The sequence below is a fragment of the Cervus canadensis genome, chromosome 7 (genome assembly GCF_019320065.1).
Source record: "Cervus canadensis isolate Bull #8, Minnesota chromosome 7, ASM1932006v1, whole genome shotgun sequence".
Lineage (NCBI taxonomy): Eukaryota > Metazoa > Chordata > Mammalia > Artiodactyla > Cervidae > Cervus > Cervus canadensis.
The window spans coordinates 5,622,615-5,643,378 of NC_057392.1; the positions used below are offsets into that span (position 1 = coordinate 5,622,615).

Sequence of the window (20,764 nt, forward strand, 5' to 3'; positions counted from 1 at the left end):
GACATGGGTTCAATCCCTGGGTCAGAAAGATCCCTTGCAGAGGGAAATGGCAGCCCACTCCAGTCTTCTTGCCTGGGAAATCTCATGGGTGAGGTCCCTGGTGGGCTATAGTCCACAGGGTTGCAGAGTTGGACACAATTTAGCAACTAAAACACAACAAATTGGAAGAACAGAGCCTCTGGTGGTACAGGACTATAAGCAGCTCTGTGGCCCACACAAGACATTTCTAAGGAGAATGGCTTTATCCTTATGCACACTATGCCAACTTTGGAATGCTGAAAAGACACCTTTACTGGGTTTGAAAGCAGCTACCTTCAGGTCATGGAGGTCTGGCTGCTTTCCTTTCTGGCCTTGAAGCCTCTACCCCATGAGTGGCAGGTGGGGACCTCAAAAGTTGCTCTCACTGGCAATAGTGAGGTGGACACACAGCAACCCCTTTGCTGCTCCCCAGAAGACAGGATCAAAGCAGAGTGCTCATGTCCACTAATGGTCATTCACTAGGGAAAGCTAGCGACAGCACAGTATAACAAAGGGCAGGGTTCAGTCCCTTCCTGTCCACTGGGCCCTGCGTAAGGGCTTAACCTCTCTGAGATGCATCTGAAAAGCACTCTGTGTGCTAACCTTGCCTGTCTTTGCAAGGATCAGGGGAGACATCTGTCTGGAATGGCACAGGCACCTGGGAGGCACCTGGTGAATGTTACATGCTCTTTTAAATTGTGCGTGTCCTCTGCCCTAGACATTTAACCACCTGAATGCATCCCAAGGGCTTCCCTGGTGGCTCAGCAGTAAAGAATCCACCTGCAATGCAGGAGATGTGGGTTTGATCCCTGGGTTGGGAAAAGCCCCTGGAGAAGGAAATAATAATCCACACCAGTATTCTTGCCTGGAGAGTCACACAGACAGAGGAGCCTGGTGGACTACAGTCCATGCGGTCTTAAAAGAGTCAGACACGACTAAATTCGAGCGCTGCAACTTGAAAAAGCTGATGTTTCCCCTTGAAGACCCTGCACAGACAAAAATAAAAACTTAAAAAAAAAAAAGGAAAAAGGGCATGCACTAGGATTTAGCTACAGAAGCAAAGGGCAAAGTGGTTCATAGCAACAAAGGACAGAGATCAGTGTAATAGCTCACAATAGAAGGTTTGACTTTTTCTTGGGTGCCCAGCTCCCAGCCAGATCCACTCTGCCCATACCTGTCCAGCACCCAAGTGGGACATTGCCTCTGCAGTTCTCACCCCTGAGAAGTTCCAGCTCCTGCAGTCTCCTACAATTGTGACCGAACTAACAAAAAGAGGGGCTGAGTTACTTGGGCTTATTCCCATGGAAGCTGTCAGAGGCAGAGGTCAGGATCAGCATGACCAGCTAAAGGGCCAAGGCCAGAGCTGGGAGACAGAAAGTTATTTATGCAAAGTCCCAACCTCTAAACCAGGGTGACACATCAATCTCCATGTCTTTGTCCATGCACAGTTGGGGCCCCAGACCTTCCTTCCTCACCCCCTCAATCCTGCCTGAGAGCCCCACCTCCTCCAGAAAGCCTGCCCTGATCCTCTGGGCCTCTAGGTGCCTATCCCACCTCTCTGTCCCTCCTAAGTCAGCCAGGACTTTCTGGTCCACTATCCTGGTTTTTTTTCTACCTCAAGGGACATTGTCCCGGGGACAGGAAGCTTCCCCTGGGCTTCTTCACAACCTTCCTCCACCCCCCAAGCACATATACAAGCACGGTGCTTTGAAGACAGGGCAGAGTACATGTATCGTGTGAAGAGGAGATTCTGGCCTTCAGCAAAGTCTCGCTTTCTGTTCTCTCTAGAGGATTCAGCAGGAAAAGGTCCAGGGCTGGAGTCAGGAGATGGGAACATGGGGCCTCGTTCTCCACTAACACAGTCACCATCTCTGAGTCTCTGATCCTGGGTCATATCCAGTCTGCCCCTTGTTAGATACTGCTGTGCCCCCTTCCTGCTTCCAGCCCTCATCTATTCATTAGACAAAGACTTGGTGGATGGCTGCCATGTGCCAGGTTCTTTACTGCTGAGAGCCAGGGGCATGTAGTAGTGGCCTAGTCAGGCTCAGCCCCTGCCCCCTCTCTCCAGCCCGAGGGAGTGAGGGCTTGTCACATTTCTCCTCTCATCTTCACCACAACACGTGGCACCGGACTAGGCGTAGACGAGATACAACAGGGCCTAACTTCCTGGTAGGAGTAACATCAGCTCTCAACCCAGCAAGCGGAGGGCATACTGAACAGTGCCTCCATCACATTTCCTCAAACCAAACTTAATTTCTTAGACCATGCTTGAATGGGGATGCTTAATGACATTATCCGGAAGGATCCTCCCCGGGGCCTCAGTGATGGCTGAGCAAGAAAACAAAAACTCAAATTGTCAGTTGCCCTTCCCAGGACCCTGGCGGGTGTTGCAGCCCGAGAGGGAAATGAGGAGACAACAAAGCGTGGATGTTGCACTTTGTAAGGAGCCTTGGCTGTTTGCAAAATGTGATACTCAAGTCTTCAGAGGCCCAGAACCCCAAATCCCATTCTCGGAGTCTTGTCTGCTGGACTTAGTCAGGCATGGGGTCTGCCAGGAGACAGGACTGTCGCAGAATTGATGATGACTGGGTGAAACGCCCTCCCCTCAATGTGGCCTCTGGCTTTGGACTTGCTAGGGAAGGGGTTGGGGGTGGATTTCATTCCTTCATTTAACCAGCAGTAACCATGCCTCTCTGGAGATCTGAGGCTTCAGGAAAGTGTAAGACCCAATCACTTCCTATCCAGGAGAGCTCAGAGGGGTCAGACTCAGTGACAAGTCTGAATAACGACAAGGACTGTAAAAAGCAGTGCAGTTTGATACCACTTGAATCCCTATAATAGACTGACTATTGCTTTCAAACGTATACGACAGCCCTTGTGAAATGCAAAGCTGATCTAATCATATTCCCTGCTTAAAGTCCCCCACAGGCTCTCCAGGGCTTTCAGGAGAAAGTACAAACTCCTAACCCTTGTTTTTGTTGTTGTCTAGTCCGGCTAAGTCATGTCCGACTCTTTCATAGACTGTAGCCCGCCAGGCTCCTCTGTCCATGGGGTTTCCCAGGCAAGAATACTGGAGTGGGTTGCAGTTTCCTTCTCAAGGGGATCCTCCTGATCCAGGGATCAAACTTGCTTTCTCCTGCATTGACAGATTCTTTACCACTGAGCCACCAGGGAAGCCCCTCCTAACCCTTCTCCCCACAAAAACCTCACAATATTTTCTTGGCCCATCTCCCTCTATGAAGCCCCTCAGAGCATCCCCACTAAGCTGTGTGAATTTCCCCACAGGCACCACAGGGGCCCACACATTTGTGTCCTGAACCTCTGCTGCCTTCACTTGTTCACTCTCCCTTGCACACCCCTCCCATATATACTCACCTGGGTAATTCATTCAACTCGGGTCTCAGTGCCTCTGGGGAGCTCGTCATCCTGTGCCCCGAGAGCCCCTGCACCTGTCTCCATCACAGACTTATCACTGATGTTTCCTCAGCTGCCTCCCTCCCTCTAGACGGGGGGCAACTCAAGAGCAGGGGCTGGGTCCCCCACCAGAGTCCTCAGGGCTCTGCAGGGCTCTGGCTCAGAGGGAAAGTGGTAGGCGCGAAAGCATGAACAAAGAAGTAAAAGCAACCTGCTGCCTCGGAAAGAGCCTCCGCTGAGGCATGACTGAGACAGCAGAGCGCCGTGAGCTTGGGCGAGTCAATTACTTACATCTTCAGCCCTCAATTTTCACCTCTGCCTAATGGTGCCAATGGTACCTACTTGGACCTGGTTCGATGGGGATGTTCCTAAGATTTTCTTGGTATAAACATTAAGCAAAGAGGCTATTCTATTAAAAGATGTTCACCGAGAGTGAACCTGCCAAAAGTGAATGAGCTAAAGAAGCCCCAAGCTTTTATTCACTGGCGTCCATTAGCTTTTCTCTCTGTAGACATGCGTGGAGCTCATGCGACACTCCACTGGGGCAGGCCCTTTCTTACCAGGAGCTCACAGAGAGCCATCTGTCCAGCTCCAGGTGGAACCGTCTCACGCCCGTCCTCCGGGAGCATGAATCAATGAGGTTTCCCTGCGCCTCTCCTTCTTGTGGGGTTTCCATGGGAATCCTCCCACGCCTGACAGAGCCAGGAGCCCCCAAGGCAGAAGCTCAGGCTGTCAATCAGCAAGGAGTGCAGGGGATGGGATGAAGAAGGTTTGCTAGGCAGTGACCAAGCCAGCTTGCTCTGCAAGGTCATTTGAAAGAGACACACCTCTAGGGCAGCGAGGCCAGAGGCCCTACATCCAGGTGCCTTCCTGGCAGGGTCTGCCCCTGCGCCCCAAGCATGTGTGGGTGGCTCTGTGGGACAGCTGGCCTCTGTGAGGCTGCAGCAGACCTACCTAGGAGAAAGCAGCTGGGGGTGGGTGAGGCATAACCGGACCCTCAAGGAAAAACTTCAAGGAAGAAAACACAGTGACCTTCAAGTCTAGCCTGTCATTTATCTCCCTAACCGAACTTTGCTCGCTTGATTGTCTGAAATCTCAATGCCTGAATGAAAATGGAAACTGTATGCCTCAGGCTTGGTCTAGGAGGTCATAATAGGTACCTGCTGGAATTTCTGAAGGTCCTTCTGTTAAGCTTCAGGTGTCTCTGGGAGCATTTTTTTTTTTTTTTTTAATTTTTTTTTTCTTTTTTCTGGGAGCATTTTTGAGATACTGAGGGTGGGGGGGAGCGACTAGAGAGGCAGAGGGGATGGAAGGAAGTGGGGAGACAGGGAGACTCAGAGAGAGAAGAGACAGGGAGCCCTAGGGAGCAGGGAGCCACTATGGCCCCAGGAAGCCATGTGACGTGGCATCTCACAAAATGTGGCTGACGGGCGAGACGTTTCTGTGGACAAAGCCACAGACTGGTTTCTGGAGAAGGCAGAGCTCCAGGCTCCCCCATCAGTGACTTTTCACATCCCTGAAAGCCAGATGGAGGACTTGGGAGCGGCTCTGGGCCCTCCTTCTGCGCACACCAGCGCATGGAGGTGCAGAGCTCCAGGCAGTTTCCTCCAGCTTTTCTGCTCCAGGGTGCACCTGGCCTGCCTCATAAATGGGGCTCCCCCACTGCTGCCTCTTCAGTTCTGCTGCTCCCTCTCTGCGTGCCTCTTCTCTTGTGATTGGCATTCCCAGCCCTCTGCGGATTCTCTCAAACTGGGTCTCCAGCCCTGCTCTCTCTCCTCAGCACCAGACCCACCTACTCGGAAGCCTCTGGCCACCCCAGATCACCCCAGACTAGCTGCTCCTTCAAACGACGCTGTAAAGCCAGGGGGTCTCTTTCCCCGCGGACACGCCCACCCATTCTAGATAGCCGACATGGTGGCTTAGGGGCTGCAGGCACCTCAGAATCTACACGCCCAGGGCTGAAAGCAGCCTCTTCCTTCTCTGGCAAACCAGGTTCCTCTCTGCACGGCCTCTTTTCTGCCGGGGATCTCCCTGTCCCTCGGGCTCCCTCCGTGCCTTTGGCTCTCCCTCAGTTCAGATCTTGCCTGGATTACTACACGGGTCTCCCGGTGGTCCCCCAAGCCACCACTCCTCCTGCCACAGGGTAAATCTGACCGAGGCACCCACTCACCTTTTGTTCAGCTCTCCAGGTGGCTTCACCAGGGAGAAGCTGTACCCCTTTCCTGGGTACATAAGAATCCCCAAGACCTGTCCTTGCTTATTTCTCCCATACCAGTCTCCCAGCACGGCCCCCCGTCAGAACAGTCACAGTAGACTCCTCTCACAAACCCTATCCTGCCCATCCTTTCACCTGGGAGCCTTCTCACCTCCCCTGGTCTGACTGGTATTCATTCTCCTCATACTTCCAAGTGGGGCTGGGCACCCTCTGTGGCATTCCTCCATTGCCCTGTGGCCTCATCCTGCGTCCCCAGCTGTCTTCTCTACCATGGGCTCTGTTTCTTCCTGGCGAGGTCAGCGCCCGCCCACCCAGCCTCTACCTCCTACCAGCACCTGCTACCTCTGGCTGCATCGGACTGAAGAAGAAACTTCCACTCCACACCTCTTGTACAGTTTGCCTTTTTAACAACAAACATTGTTCTCTCATGATTAAAGTACACATTTTAAGTGGGGATTAATTCAATATGTTTAGCAAAAAAATCACACGCAGTCCACACCACCCAGGAAAGTTCTTCTGAGGAAGGTTCACGACACCTGATTTGGGTCTTCGATCCTCTCTCCCAAAGGACTCCGCAGAGATGACTTTTTCCTACAGCTTCAGAACAGATACCCCCTGTGAGCTTTATTTACGGACCATATTTTATTCAAAATATTTTATTTAAAATGTGTTGCTGGCGACTTCCCTGGTGGTCCAATGGTTAAGATTTTGAGCTCCTAATGCAGGGTACTGGGGTTCAGTCCCTGGTCAGGGAACTAAGATTCCACATGCTGCAACTAAGAACCGGTGTCAAATAAATAAATAAATATTAAAAAAATAAAGGACTTCCCTGGTGGTGCAGTGGATAGGAATCCACCTGCCAATGTGGGGGACACAGGTTCGAGCTCTGGTTGGGGAAGAAATGCCAGGGAGCCACTAACCTGTGCACCACAACTACTGAAGCTGGCACATCTAGAACCTGTGCTTTGCAACAAGAGAAGCCATTGCAATGAGAAGCCCATGTCCCATACCAAGAGTGGCCCCCACTCACTGCAGCTAGAGAAAGCCCGCGCAAAGCAACAAAGACAGGGCAGCCAAAAATAAATAAATAAGTAATTTAAAAAAATAAATCAAATGTGTTGCTATTTTATTTCTTATTGTTGATCTTTCTTGCCAAGTATGTATGGTTATGTTCACATAAGTTGTGTGTATGCACTTATGTATTTAGTTTTTTAAATGACTCTGAGGCAGAGACGTCTGGTAACTTTGCTTCAGGTACCTCCACACCCCCTGATTTTCTGCACCCAGTGGCCTGTTCTAGCTGCAAGGTTGCCTGAGACCCTTCTTTCCTGTACCAACAAAGAAGGGACCCTTGAAGAACCTGGCTATCTAACCACGTCAGGCATCATTCTCTTGGGGAGAATCAAGTAGCCCCTGTAGGGTGAATGGAACTAGGTCTTTTCCCAAAGAGGAGGGGAATTCAGTACTGGCCCAGGTCTTGGCTACTTTCTGGAGTAGAAGTGAAGCTCCCCAAGGACAGGCCTGTCTAAGTGAGGAGGAGCCAGGTTTGATAAAAGCCAAGGAAAAAGTCTTTGAAGTGTTGGAGCAAAGCCCAAAAGGTCAGGGGGTGGAAGTTAATAAGAGAGGAAAACAGTGAGAAAGGGGTGAAAGGGGGCAGGAACCAGACCTGTAGGCCTTTGGAGGCACTTTAATCTTACTCCTGGGCAGCCTTGAGGAGATTCTAAGACTAGGAGGGATTTGATCTATCTTATATTTTTAAAAGATGTTTCTGATAAATGATTATTTGCTAATGTGATATGTGAAAATTGTCTTGTAGTTTGAACTTGAATTTTTCTTATTGAGTGAAGTAGGGCAACTTGTCATATGCTTCTTATTTCAGTTTTACTTTGTGCATGTGAACAGTGAATGGTCTTTTTCTTGATGACTTGAGAACATTTTTACACATTAAAGAGATGAGCCCTTTGTGACAGGAGTGACCATTCTCCCAGTTTGTTATAGATCTTTTCATTGTTTCTGGTGATGTCCCTGTAGATTTTCTTCTCATATAACTGAGTTTACCAGTCTTTTAAGCAAAACAGAAATACAGACTGGAGAGATATTTGAGTAGAATGGTCAGCAAGCAGAATTTTGTTTGTTGTTGGCCCAAGGTGGCTTAAATTCCTTTTATTGGTACTTTTAAACGAAGTTTGTAAAATGGAATCTATCAGAGGGTTATGTATCTCAGGAGGATGGTGTCTTGTGGCAAACATCCTTGTATCAAGCTACCAACACCGTGTCTTTCTACAAACTCCATTAATCAGCAGCACTTCGTGAAAAATGGAGTTGTGGAGGATGAACAGGGATCCCCCATCAGTCTCAGTGACAGAGACTGCAGAATTGAGTTGGAGGAGAGGGGCATCAAGGGGGAAAGAGAGGGAGAGGCCGGAGAGATGTGTTGCACGGGCGCTTCTTCCTTAGGTGCAACGACCGCCTGGAGGGGGGAGGGGCGGGCAGCTCCCGTATTCTCCTTTTAATAGCGTTTCCCCCAAGCTCAGGCACGTCTTCCTGATTTATGCTCATCGATTGCAGGGGGACCGAAGGTGCATGGAGGATGGTGGCTCTGATTCCTAGAGAGGAGAGAACTCCTACCTTCAACCCCTAAAGCTCCCCCAGGAGGAGGCTGGGGCAGACTAGGAAACTGAGCTGGGAAAGATTACAGTACTTGTCCAAGGTCACACTGCGGGCTGGTGGTGGACGCGGAATTCGAACTCAAGCCTTACTCCAGAGCCGAGAGCTCTCCATCTCCTAGCGCTAGCGGCCCAGAAGTGCCCTCCTGTCTCTGCCAGTCCGTAACAGCCCATGCTCCTCCATCCCGGAGGCGGGAGCGGCCACTCCCCCACCTCCCCTCCCAACCACTCTTCTCCCTTCAGGGAGAGGTCCTGGGCTCGGCGTCCCCTCCTGGCTCCAAGCCCGTGGCGCGTCTTGCGCTACCAAGGCGGACACATTTGCCGCGCTCCAGGCTCTGGCCTCCTCCCTTCTTCCCAGACCCCACCCCCCTCCCCTGCTCGTGACTCACACTGCACGCGACCCCCTCCCTTCCAAAGCATCGCCAAGTTTGTCTCCAAGCAAGGCCAGGAGCTGGCCCCAAGCAGTGCTCGGACCGGGCGACCAGCCTCACTAACCAGCGTCAAGAGTAAACAGTAACAGCCCCCATTTCACCAGTGCCCACTGCGTGCCAGGCGCTTAACTTCCATCGCTCTGAACTCCCCCCGCCCCCCAACCCGGACGAACAGACTCCTGGAAATTACTGTCCCCAATACATCGACGAAAGAACGGCTGCAGCTCCGGAAAGTTGGATGACATGCTTGGGTTCATACAGCTAATAATAAGCTGGCTAACGTTTGATCGAGTGGTTCTTATGTGTCAGGAACAGGTCTACGTACATTACGAGGACCACCCCATAGATGCTACTAAGAGCCCTATTAAAAGGGTACCATTATCATCCCCATCCTACGGATGAGGAAACAGAGGTTTGGCGCCTTGCCCAAGGTCACTCATTCAGTGAATGACAGATCATGGACCTAAACCCAAGAAGGGTGACTGGGGCGGGGGCGGGGGGCGGGTAGGTTTTTTGTGCTGTCTCCATTACGCAGAAAAGCAGCGGGCTTCGAACCTATGCCACCAGGGGCCGGCCCCAAACGCCCAAAGGCAAACCAACCAGCTCGGATTGCCACAGCCGGCAGAGAGGAATTCCCGGGGATCTGGACCGGACCCACGCCAGGAGCGCGGACTGTGGCCGGTGCCGGCCCGCACCAGGTCCGCGCGGCCAGACCTCGGCTCCCGCGCGCCCCTTACCAGAAGATGGAGAATACTCACCATAAAAGAGAGGGCAAGCGCCTGCCCTGGAGGAATCGCCAGCGCTGGCAGGTCCTGGACTCCGAGGAGAGACGTCTGCGGCCGCTGCCACCCGCTCAGGGGCGCCCGAGCGACCCCGAAGATGCCGGCTTGTTCCCAGGGGCCAGGGGCGCGTCCTCACGGCTCGAGCCCCGCAGCAGCGCCCCCTCTGCCCGGCAGGGTGGCCCGGAGTTGGAGCGTTCTTGGGGAAGTTGGCGCTCCAGCGCGGCGGGAGGGCGCAGGGGGTCGGGTGGGAGTGGGGAAGAGTCTTTCTGCGCGGATCCCGGGGGCGCGCCAAGGCCCGCGCTCCAGCGGTTCCTAAGCTCCGCGCTGGACCTGGAGGGCGGCGAGTCCCGAGCTCACGGCGCACGGGCCGCGCCTCTGCCGCCAGTCCCTGGCGCGCCCGGCGTCTGCCCCCTCGCCCTGGGCGCACGCATTGGTGTTCGAAGCTGGGGCCCGGGTCCGGGCTACGGTGCGCTCATCGCCCTCCCCAAGGGGCTGGGCGTCTTTGTGCGCCGGGCGCGCCGACCGCCGCGGCCAGCTCTGGATGCTGCAGCCGCCGCCGCCGCCTCCCCCTCCTCCTCCGCCGCCGCCCGCTCCCCGCCTTCCCGGCCGGCCCAGAGGCTGCAGCTGAAAGCCGATCCGGCTGAGCTCATCCCTGAAGGCCACTAATCCAATAGCCGCGGAAGGCGCGGCCGCCGGGAACGCCCCTTCCCCCACCATCCCGCGCCCCGGCCCGTCCCAGCTCGGGCCGCTGCCGGCGCCGCCACCTTTCCGAGGCCACCAGCTGGCGGGAGAGGGAAGTGGAGCCCGCGCCCGCGTGCCGAGTCGGCGCGGTCGCCATTCACCCGCCCGCTAGCCCGCGAACTCCCTCACTCACGCACTCATTCATGCGCGCCCCCCCCCCCACCCCCATTCATTCAAGCGCGCCGGGAGCGCCAGGGTGGGTGCCCCTGAGCCGGAGGAGACACACACGATCATTCGGCAGCTTTGCCGTCTTTACCCAACTTGTGTGGGAAATAGCAGCCGGGGAAAGAGCATGGTTTAATGACCTCTTCCTCAGGAGCGTGTCTACACTTTATTTTTTTAAGATCAGAGTCCAGCTCATCTTCTAAAGTCCAATTTCATACCTCTTCTGCTTCTCGGAAGCTTCCCCCGACCACTCGCGGCGCAAAGAGGTGTTTCAACTCTGCCTGCTGCCAGGACTGAAGGTGGGCCGCCCCATTGCCCGCCTGGAGCAGAGGAAGAGGGCGTGGCCAGAGCGGAGGCCAGGAGGGTGCTTGTTGCATCTGTGCTCTGTCTGGAAAACTGACAGTTACTGGTCTGGGTGCCTTTTGTGCTCCCAGAGGTGAGCTGAGTTCACTCTCCAATCATCTGGTCTGACCTCAGCCCTCTCTATGCCGGATACCAAACGGCCTAGGTGCAGAGTGCCGGCTCATCTGGGACAGAGACAAGTAAGAGGTAACTCAGCCTAGGGAAACAGATGGCAGCTCTGGGGCTCCTTTTTCAGACTGGGAAGGGCAATCTGGAAATGCTTCCTAGTAGCGGTGGCTACATGAATTAGCCCTGGAGACAGAGGGACAGGGTGGTCATCTGTCTAGGTACCTATCACAGCACGGAGCCTATGGTTTGTATGGGAGTGTAAATGATAAGTTAAGATGTGGCTGGAGGGATGGACAATGGCTAGGGTCTTGGAAGTCAACTAGAGTTTGATCTTTCCTCAAGATTAGTTGAGGCCTTTAGTGGTTCAGACAGTAAAGCGTCTCTCTGCAGTGCTGGAGACCCGGGTTGGATCCCTGGGTCGGGAAGATCGCCTGGAGAAGGAAATGGCAACCCACTCCAGTACTCTTGCCTGGAAAATCCCATGGACAGAGGAGCCTGGTAGGCTACAGTCCATGGGGTCGCAAAGAGTCGGACACGACTGAGCGACTTTACTACTTTACTTAATCAAAGTAATGCTTTATCAGATTTACATTCTCCAAAGATCTCTCAGCAGAGTGAATGGATAGAGGAAAGCAAGCTTGGAACTCCTGATACAGTCCAAGCAAAAGACGACGCTTCACAAACCAGGTTAGCCATTGGTGGGACAGCCAAAGGGGGTATTGATCAAGTATTTATCGCATTTATCCTACTGTTCTGTCATTGCCTGTTTGTATGTGTCTCCCTCCTAAAGTTGTGAACCCCTTCAAAGGGCAAGAATGCTTTTTATACGTGTCTGAATTCTCTATACCCAGCCCAGAACAGATGTTGAATAAATGTACTTTGAATTGACCTGAGTGGCATTCTGACCTGCACTCACATTTACTGTATTTGGGGGGGGGGGGGTCTCCACAGCAGTCCTTTCTATCCCCCATCAGGAAACTCCTGGAGCACCTACTCTGCAAGTTACTGAGGAGGCTATGGACACAGATGAGGGGCGAGAAAAGAAAATTTTGGGGAAAAGATACAGAAGCCAAAGGGAATTGAAAGAAGATTTTCAGTGGTTTCTCCACCTGAACCTAGTCTGGCTGACAGGGTGGGGGAGGGAGGGATATGCCTATCACTTGCCCTCTTTGCTGGGAAATATCACAATAGCCTCAAGCAAGATAGGGAATGAACAATGGTCGCAGTTTGAGAAACTAATTTTTCCCTGGGGGCTCCAGATAGGTTCAACCTGCTGACATCTCCAGATGTGCCTTAGGCCCAAAGATGTAGCCACAACACCACTCCAAGTGCCCCTAAAATACTCCAGCCCCTGTATACCAAGCAAAATGACTTGTCGTTTTGGGAGAAGTCAGAATAGCCTGCCTGTTATTTAATAAAACTCTTCACATTGAGGTAAGCAGCCTCTAAGATGTCTCCAGCAATCTCTGCCCCTTGGTTTCATACCCCTGTGTAACCACTCTGTTTAGGTGTGGCCGACCTCATGGACTTGCTTCTCACCAAGAGAGAATAATGTGGAAGTAATGGATGGCCCAGCCAAGATTATGTTATAAAAGATGGTGGCTTCGGCTTTGAGCATGCACGCTCTGTCTCTTGCATGTTCGCTCGCTCTCTCTTTCTTTTGAATTAGCTCTCTGGAAGAAGTCACCTGCTATGTGCTGAAGCAGCCTTGTGGAGAGGCCCATGTGGTGGGGACAGAGGCTGCCAACAACCATGCGAGTGAACATAGAAGCTCATCCCACCCTCCAGTCCTAGCTGGGCCTTCATATGAGAAGGCAGCCCTGTCTGACACCTTGACTGCAATTTCATGGGAGACTTTGAATCAGAGAAACTCAACTACACTGTGCCCAGATTCCTGACCACGGAAACTGTAAAATAATAAATGTTCATTGTATTAAGCTGTTCATTTTCAGGGGTAATCTTTGTGCACCAATAGATAACTCATGCAAGATGTTCTTAACTACCCAAGGGCGATTCAAAACACAAACCCTTGAAGAACTAGCCAGTCTCACTCCAAAGAAAACACGTATTTCACGGGTATGGCCAGGCAGCCTTTGGGTTTAATTTTAATTCAGGCCCTTTGAGTCTTAGCTTTTTCACTATAAAATGGGGACAGAAGGATTTCCTGAGTATGGTTATGTGTTGTAGCATTTACATACAGAGTAGGTACTCAATAAATCTTTTTCTTCTACTTCTCAGCAGTAGACAAAGATCTGCAGCATTCTTGGAATTCTTGGGCTAATGCAAAGTCAGGCCTGGAGCAGAAAGTCCATGGAGGGGCTGCTACTGTCAGGGGTCCAGAATCGCTGTTTATAATGCAAAGCTGTGGACTTTGCCAATACTTAAGAATCCACCTGCCAATGCAGGGAACACAGGTTCGATCCCTGGTCTGGGAAGATCCCGCATGCCGCAGAGCAACTAAGCCTGTGGGCCACAACTACTGAAGCCCATGCACCTGGAGCCCAAGCTCTGCAACTAGAGAAGCCACCTCAATAAGAAGCCTGTGCACCACATTGAAGAGTAGCCCCCACTTGCTGCAACTAGAGAAAGCCCTCACGCAGCAACCAAGAGCCAGAGCAACCAAAAAAGAAACTAATTAATTAAATACATTTAATACAAAGCTGGGAACCCCACCATTTGCCTGCCTCTTTCTCCCAGCTGACTTGGAATCTAGGTTTCAGCAAACATGATCTCCTTCTCAGTATTAACTGTAATTTAGTAGAAGTTGAGGAAAAACTTGCTCCAAGGAGGTGTATGGCAGGGAGGAGGACTATGCGGGGTGCAGGTGGCATGTCTTCTGCCCTCCCTCAGAGGAAACCTCATTTGAGCCTAGCCTATGGCATGGGACGGCCTATCTGAGATTGGTCCCCTCTAGTGCTTGTGCCTACCTGTGTGTTAAGTCACTTCAGTATTGTCTGACTCTTCGCAACCCCATGGACTGTAGCCCGTCAGGCTCCTCTGTCCATAGGATTTTCCAGACAAGAGTACTGCAGTGAGTTGCCATGCCCTCCTTCAGGGGATCTTCCCAACCCAGGGATCGAACCCAGGTCTTTTAAGTCTCCTGCATTGGCAGGCAGGTTCTTTACCACTAGCGCCATCTGGGAAGCCCCTCTGCAGCTTATGCACCACTGTCTCCTTCCCTAACAGCTCTGCTTCGTCACTTCTGCTCTGCAGCCAAAGCTGTCTTCTCAAAGTCACCCCTGCCACCCTTTTCAGAGAATGGCCCACAGGATGGTTTTCCCACTTCTTAGCTGAATCTGGTGCTAGCCTCAGTTTCCTGCACCTTTGCTCTGGGCCAAGCCACACCAAGACCCGCTGAGCCACGCTTCATCCCTGACACCAGCCTTCGAACACACTGACCTTGCTCCCTGGCACAGATTTTGCCTAGATAACTCCGATTCTCTGCCTGTCTGCTGCTCCAGGAAGCCTTCCCGACACCCTGGGGCTCAGGGTCCACTGTCCTGTGTGTGCCCTCCCACCTGTTCCCCCCACCTTGGGGTCCCCATTCCACTATTGCTGCTGCCTCTTTTCTTGCCGTCCTCTCCTCCCCCAAGATGTGAGCACTTCCAGGGCAGAGCTGTCTTTTTCTTCTTTATAGCTTTTGCACTCCCACCTCCCATCTCCATTTCCATCTCACTAATTTCTCTTCCATTTCCATCTCACTAATTTCTCAGAGCAACACGGTCCTCCCCAGTACCCCTCCCCCTGTGGGTTAGGGCCCCTTTCCTGGAGCCCCACAGCAGCTTGTTGTCTTCCTTCTGTCACTGCTCTTTGCAAACCCTTTGGGAACTGTCAGACTCCCGCAGCAGACAATAGCTCTGCTAAGGGCACAACTGTGTCTGTTTCACCTCAGTGCTGCTGGCACCCAGCCTGATGCCAGGTATGCAGCAGACAGCCAATAGATGTTCATGGAAGAAATGACTGAAGGCAGGGCAGAAAGAAGGAAAGACAGAGGCTGGGAGGAAGAAACCTATCTCCATTACCCCCTTCCTTCCTCTCCCTCCCTCTCTCTCTTTCTTTCTGAGATCAGTGCTGAGAATTGGATTAATCATAGTCCTTGGTTCATGACACACTTTCATCATTAACCCATGCATGGCCCTTAGGTATTTACACATGTGTTCATAATATTAAATATGTAAGCACGTGGTACCCAACCCAAGGCACCTACATCTCCCATGTGCTACTATCCTAGCCCATCTTTCTGCCTCCTTGTCACATAAAACTACTCTCCTGATTGTTAAGACTTATCATTTTCTTAGATTATTCTTTTCAAATATCTATACAGTTAACCCTTGAACAAATCCAGGGGTTAGGGGTGCCAATCTCCTCACAGTTTAAAATCTTTATACAATTTCAGGGTTGGCCCTCTGTGTCTGAGGTTCCACATTCAGGGGTTCAACCAACCACAGATCTCGTTCAGTTCAGCTCAGTTCAGTTCAGTCACTCTGTCGTGTCCGACTCTTTGCAACCCCATGAACCACAGCATTCCAGGCCTCCTTGTCCATCACCAACCCTCAGAATTTACTCAGACTCATATCCATCGAGTCGGTGATGCCATCCAACCATCTCATCCTCTGTCGTCCCCTTCTCCTCCTGCCCCCAATCCTCCCAGCATCAGGGTCTTTTCCAATGAGTCAACTCTTCGCATGAGGTGGCCAAAGTATTGGAGTTTCAGCTACAGCATCCGTCCTTCCAATGAATACCCAGGACTGATCACCTTTAGAATGCACTGGTTGGATCTCCTTGCAGTCCAAGGGACTCTCAAGAGTCTTCTCCAACACCACAGTTCAAAAGCATCAATTCTTCGGTGCTCAGCTTTCTTCACAGTCCAAATCTCACATCCATACACGACCACTGGAGAAACTGTAGCCTTGACTAGATGGAACTTTGTTGGCAAAGTAATGTCTCTGCTTTTTAATATGCTATCTAGATTGGTCATAACTTTCCTTCTAAGGAGTAAACGTCTTTTAATTTCATGGCTGCAATCACCGTCTGCAGTGATTTTGGAGCCCAAATTAATAATGTCTGACACTGTTTCCACCATTTCCCCATCTATTGCCCATGAAGAGATGGGACCAGATGCCATGATCTTAGTTTTCTGAATGTTGAGCTTTAAGCCAACATTTTCACTCTCCTCTTTCACTTTCATCAAGAGGCTCTTCAGTTCTTCTTCACTTTCTGCCATAAGGGTGGTGTCATCTGCATATCTGAGGTTATTGATATTTCTCCCGGCAATCTTGATTCCAGCTCGCGCTTCTTCCAGCCCAGCGTTTCTCATGATGTACTCTGCATATAAGTTAAATAAGCAGGGTGACAATATACGGCCTTGACGTACTCCTTTTCCTATTGGGAACCAGTCTGTTGTTCCATGTCCAGTTCTAACTGTTGCTTCCTGACCTGCATACAGGTTTCTCAAGAGGCAGGTCAGGTGGTCTGGTATTCCCATCTCTTTCAGAATTTTCCACAGTTTATTGTGATCCATAGAACAGATCTCGTAGAACATATTTATTGAAAACCATTCACACAAGTGGACTTTTATGGGTCAAACCCAGGGGTCAACTCTGTGTGTGTGTGTGTGTGTTTGTATGTGTGTATGTGTGTGTGTGTCAGTGAGTGTTCATTTGCTCAGTTGTGTTTGACTCTTTGTGACCCCATGGACTGCCAGACTCCTCTGTCTGTGGTATTTTCTAGGTGAGAATACTGGAGTGGCTTGCCATTTCCTACTCTAGGAAGTCTTCCCGACCCAGGGATGGAAAGTGAGTCTCTAGCATCTCCTGAACTGGCAAGTGGATTCTTTACCAGTGTGCCACCTGGAAAGCCCAGTTTGTGTATATACATCTATCTATCTATCTATCTATCTATCTATCTATTTGGTAGTGGTGGTGGTTCAGTTGCTAAGTCGTGTCTGACTCTTGTGACCCATGGATTGTAGCCCGCCAGGCTCCTCTGTCCATAGAATTCTCCAGGCAAGAATATTGGGGTAGGTTGCCACTTCCTTCTCCAGGGGATCTTTCTGACCCAGGAATTGAACCCGGGTCTCCTGCATTGCAGGCAGATTCTTTACTGACTGAGCTACAAGGGAAGCCCTTGCTTAAACATTACTTAGTTTTACTTGTTTTTTGACTGTTATTAAAAGATGCCATACTACCTGTAGTTTTCTAAGACTTGGTTTTTGAACACAACAAGATTCATTCATAATGATGCATGCAACTCTAGCTCATTCATTTTCTTGGCTATGATAGCTTATTGTGTGAATAAACACAATGTTAAAAAATTATTCATGACACTTGTTGAAGATGGTGAGGAAGACTCTGGTGGGAGTTGGGGAGGGTAGGCGGGTGGTGATGTGTGGACTACGATGGGGTTTCATAGCCAGGGAGGGACATCAGGCTCAACTCGAGTACAACAAGGACAAGTAGGGATTTACAGCCAAGGAGCAAGGTGGAGGGTGAGGTCCGTGGATGGAAAATTGCTGGAAGCAAACACAGAGATAAGATGGATTCTTGCTAGACTAACTCAACAGGGTCCTTGTTGAAGGCAGACCAGCCTGAGGGATGATATTTGATCAGATAGTGAGGGTAATCAGATACAAAAGTGTGGGAGGGTTTTGCTAAACTGATTTAGTAAGATTCTTACTCAAACTCTACAGGGATGGAGAGGGAAGCCAGCGATCAGGCCTGGATGAGCAGAGGAGACATTCAAGTTTGGTCAAAAGAAAGCATCTTTGCCAGCAATTTATTTTTTCGTGGTCCTTTCAAGGGGTGTTGAGATCGATTCTAGTCTGGGGGCTGTTTGGAACGGTGCTGCTATGAACATTCCCAGTTTCCCTCCCACATCCATGCTAATGTTTTCCTGGGCCCATTCGTAGGAGTGGACTTGATGTACTGTCTAGCATGGGCCAGCCCATTCAAAGAAGTTCTAAAAACTGTTTCAATCCTCCACATCAAAGATCATCAGGGAAAAAAAAAAAACAAACAACAGCAAAGGTCATCAGGGAGATGCAAATCAAAGCAATGAGAGGCTGCTACCCCTCCATTAAAATGGGCAAAGTCCAGAACACTGGTGGCACCAGTATTGGCCAGGATATGGAGCAACAGGCACTCTCACACACTGCTGGGGGGAACGCAAAATGGTAGAGCCACACGGGAAGACACTTCGGTTCTTTCTTATAAAACGAAAGCGCTCTTACTATGACTCATTCATTCATTTCGGTTGCTCAGTTGTGTCCGACTCTTTGAGACCCCATGGACTGCAGCATGCCAGGCCTCCCTAGCCATCACCAACTCCCAGAGTTTACTTAAACTCATGTCCATTGAGTCGGTGATGCCATCCAACCATCTCATCCTCTGTTGTCCCCTTCTCCTCCTGCCTTCAATCTTTCCCAGCATCAGGGTCTTTTCAAATGAGTCAGCTCTTGGCATCAGGTGGCCAAAGTACTGGAGTTTCAGCTTCTACATCAGCCCTTCCAATGAATATTCAGGACTGATCTCCTTTAGGATGGACTGGTTGGATCTCCTTGCTGTACAAGGGACTCTCAAGAGTCTTCTTCAACACCACAGTTCAAAAGCATCCATTCTTCAGCGCTCAGCTTTCTTTATAGTCCAACTCTCACATCCATACATTACTACTGGAAAAACCATAGCCTTGACTAGACGGACCTTTGTTGGCAAAGTAATGTCTCTGCTTTTTGATATGCTGTCGAGGTTGGTCATAACTCTCCTTCCAAGGAGTAAGCATCTTTTAATTTCATGGCTGCAATCACCATCTACAGTGATTTTGGAGCCTCCCAAAATAAAGTCTGCCACTGTTTCCACATCTATTTGCCATCAAGTGATGGGCCCAGATGCCATGATCTTAGTTTTCTGAATGTTGAGCTTCAAGCCAACTTTTTCACTCTCCTCTTTCACTTTCATCAAGAGGCTCTTTACTTTAACTATATAGTTCAGCAGTCACACTCCTTGGTATTTACCCAGAGGAATTGAAGTTTTCACACAAAAACTTGCACATGGATGTTTATAACAGCTTTATTCATAATTGCCAAAATTTGGAAGCAACAAAGATGTCCTTTGTAGGTGAATGGATAAATAAACTGTGGTACATTTACAGAATGGAATATTAATCAGTCATGTCCAACTCTTTACCACCCCATGGACTGTAGCCTCCCAAGCGCCTCTGTCCATGGAGTTCTCCAGGCAAGAAAACTGGAGTGGGTGGCCATTTCCTTCTCCAGAGAATTTTCCGACCCAGAGATCGAATCTGGGTCTCCTGCATTGAAGGAAGATTCTTTATTGTCTGAACCACCAGAGAAGCCATATTATTTAGTACTAAGAAGAAACAAATTCTCAAGGCATGAAAAGACATGGAGGAAACCCAAATTTGTATTTCTTACAAAGTGAAAGAAGCCAGTCTGAAAAGGCTACATATAGTATGATTTCAACTATATGACAGTCTGAAAAAGGTAAAAGAGTATGGAGACAGTAAAAAGATCACTGTTAGTCAGTGGTTAGGAGGGAGGGAGGGATGAATAGGTGGAGCACAGATTTTTTGAGCAGTGAAACTACTCTGTGTCATGCTATCATGGTAGATAAAGGTCATCAGACATTTGTCAAAACCCATAGCATGTACACCAAGAGTGACCATAAGACAAACTACAGACTTTGGGTGCTAATGATATGTCAATGCAGGTTCATCATCATAACAAATGTACCACTCTGGTGGGGAATGATGATAATGCGGGAGACTTTGCATGTGTTACAGCAAGAAGTGTATGAGAAATCTCTGTACCTTCCACTCCATTTTTCTGTGTCCCTAAAACCGCCCTAAAAATACAGTCTATTTTTTAAAACTGTTTAAGTCCAGCCACAAAACATGGAGGGTCAAATGCACTGAAAATAATTTGCATCATCTACAGGTTACCACAATGATTGACCCAGGGAACCCCAACACTATTCCCTTGGACTCATTTGCATACAAATGATTTGCATACTGACATAGTTGCAGATCTCAGGTTATTCCATTCCCGTTCTCTTGCTGTTTATGTCCTAGATAAGCAGAGCTATTGGTGCCCAGAGGACTGAGCACCCCAGCACTCTGGGATACACCCTAGTTAATCTGTAGCAAGAAAGTAGACAAGTGTGACTCAGTCACAGACACACCCAAACTCACCCAGTGAACGCTGAACTTGGTGCAGGATAAGATAATAAGGACACACACAAGCATGCACATGCACACTCAACTCAGAGTCCTGGACCCTGGTACACTGGGATGAGGTGGCAGACAGAGGACAGATCACAGCAGGGTCACACCACAGGGTTTTAGCCTTTTAATCGATTTCTGTAATCCTCACGTTTATATGAAATGGTTGAGATACTGTCTACCACATAGAGTTGTAAGGATTAAAGGAGGTGCTGTCTACAAGGGCTTGGCAAATGTTTGTTCTTCATATTGTGATCTTGCACAGGTTACCAAATGCCTGGAAAATGGAACTAATAAGTGTACCTTTATGTAGGGGCTTCCCTGGTGGTCCAGTGGTTAAGATTTTGCCTTGCAATGCAGGGGGTGTGGGTTTGATCCCTGGTTGGGGAGTTAAGATCCCACATGCCTATAACCAAAAAAAAAACAAAAAACAACAATAACAAAACATAAAGCAGAAGCAATATTGTAACAAGTTCAAGAAAGACTTTTTTTTTTAAAGTACCTTTCTTTAGTGGCATTTCTCACATTGAAATACTGAGCAGTTGAACCACCTCTCCAAGCCTGAGAAGTTCCCCTCCACATGAATCCAAGCAACTCTGCATCCTACAGATGAACAAAAAGCCCAGT

General features: G+C 50.0%; 1 protein-coding gene across 1 annotated transcript in view; it reads right to left on the bottom strand.

Moving 5' to 3' along the window:
- The window catches only part of SPSB4 (splA/ryanodine receptor domain and SOCS box containing 4), a 90,426-nt gene extending 80,275 nt beyond the window's left edge, over positions 1-10,151 (bottom strand). The window contains exon 1 of the mRNA XM_043474259.1: positions 9,503-10,151. The gene's annotated coding sequence lies outside the window, so the exon portion shown is untranslated. The remainder of the gene's footprint in view (positions 1-9,502) is intronic.
- Positions 10,152-20,764: the final 10,613 nt, after the last annotated feature.